Genomic DNA, 2,205 nt, shown 5'->3' on the forward strand with positions numbered 1-2,205 from the left:
CTGGTGACAGATGGGGCCCTCTGTACCTCTCAGGATGGAGTGTTAGTGTTTGTAAAGCAATTTGCTAAAATTATCTCCAAATATATTTATAAGCCAGGAGTTTGCATTTGCTAAAAAAGATAGCAAATGCAAGTCTGGCTTCAAAGAGTAACTAATTTAATTTTGTAAAATAAACTAGCGTGTTGCTTGGATAATATGATGGTACCGTGTGTCTGCAAGATATTTCCCACTGTTGCCATAACTGATGCAGCCTTGGTGGTGTCAGTGTATCTGTATAGACAGGGATCCAGGCAGCCCTCAGCATTTTAATTATGAAAATACTCCAGTGGGCTATGGATGCTACTCTATGAGCACAGCTACACATGAATTTTCTGTGGCACCAGTTAATATACGAGTAAATTACTTGCGAGTAAACGGTGCCGGGCAAGCATCTACATGGGCAGCGAAGCAGAAGCAGATTTGCTGCCAGTTTGCTCCTTCTTTCTGGAGCCCTGCAATGGACCCCTGCTGCCACCCGGGGAGTTCCAGGCTCCGGCTCATCTTCAAAAGGCAGCTCTGCTCGCTGCTCTCTGGCCAGGAGTAGCATACTCATCATGGGGACAGCATGAGACATTGCCCTGTTTGTCGCCTGTGCCTTCCCGCACTATGGTTTCTCCAGCCCCTGTTCCTGGCAGTGATAGCCAGTCCCCTGAGCTTCTGCTGGCTGCTGTGCTGGCCATGCTGGCCAGCTGTACCAACCACCAGCTAGCCCATGGCCATCTTGGCCCTCCCGGCTCCCCCCACATGCAGTGATCCTCTGCCAGGCCCCCACGCACCATCCTAGGGCCACTGCCATGCACCTGCCACCTCAATCCCATCCACCCACCTGGACCCCGGCAGAAACCCCAATTATGGGCTCTAAGATGCTACTGCCAGGGCCTCCATCACCCATCTGGGCCTCCAGCCCCACTGCCTCTGGGCCTGCTGGGCCAGGACTGGTGGCATCACATTGTCCGGCACACCTGGGATGAAGAGCCATGGCTGGTGGCCTCCAGGATGACCTGGGCACCTTCTGGGATCTCTTGGAGCAGCTCCAGCCACACCTGGAGTGACAGGACGCTGCCATGTGGCCAGCCGTCCCTGCAGACACCTGCCTGGCCCTTGCCCTGCTCAAGCTGGCCACGCCCACCAGCCTGCAGTATGTTGGCCACCAGTTTGATGTGGGCAAGACCACTCCCAGGGGGGCTGTCCTGGAGGTGTGTGGCATCCTCCAAAATGTGCTGGGGACATGGTGCTCCATGTACATGACCCCCTGGAGATGGAGGTGGGGTTCTGTGTCCTGGGATTCTCCCAGTGTACTGGGGATCTGGATGGGTCCCACATCCCCATCACCTGCCTACTTCATGGAGACCACCCCTATTAGAGCCAAAGGGGCTTTTACTCCATGGTGTTCCAGGCCATTGTGGATCACCAAATCACCTTTATACATGTAAGCACCGGCTGGGCAGGCAGTGTCTATGATGCCCGCATCTTCAGGAACTCCAGCCTGCTGGGCCTGGTGGAGAGTGGGCGCTTCGTGCTGGGGGTGTCAGATATAAAGCTGGGTGCCTTGGCTGTCCTACTCTTCCTCATCAGGGACTCCACCTACCTGCTCCTGCCCTGGCTAATGCAGTCCTACATCGGGCATTTGGACCCCTGCCAGACCCACTTCAACCACTGCCTAGGCCAGACCCTTGCCCTGGCAGAGTGCACCTTTGGCTGCCTCAAGGGATGCTGGTGCACCCTCACTGCTAACCTTAAGTTCACTGAGGGCAACCTCCCCTGGGTTACTGTCGCAGCCTGTGTGCTGCATAACATCTGTGAGGCCCGGAGGGAGCTCTTCCATGAGGCCTTAGTGGAGGAGGCACAGTGCATGGAGGACACCTGGCAGTGAGAGCACCACCTGTGGGGACAGCAGCAGTGATAGTCCCCCCCACTGAGGCCCCAGGATTACTGTGCACCTGCTAGTGGAGGCCAGGACACCAGCTGCAGGAGACATTGGCCAACCACCCCCTTCTGCACTCCATGCTCTAGCCTGCTTGCACCACCACCCATGGACCCCTCCCCCCAACTCCACTTACCCACCCTCAGCACCATGCTCACTGCAGACATATCTCACAAGTTTTTATTCCACTTACATCAACCAGAGCCCCCACTTCTTCCCTAAAAGAGTCCCCTCTGCCTCCC

The sequence above is a fragment of the Gavialis gangeticus genome, unplaced genomic scaffold (genome assembly GCF_001723915.1).
Source record: "Gavialis gangeticus isolate Ggan-Ray unplaced genomic scaffold, GavGan_comp1, whole genome shotgun sequence".
NCBI lineage: Eukaryota > Metazoa > Chordata > Crocodylia > Gavialidae > Gavialis > Gavialis gangeticus.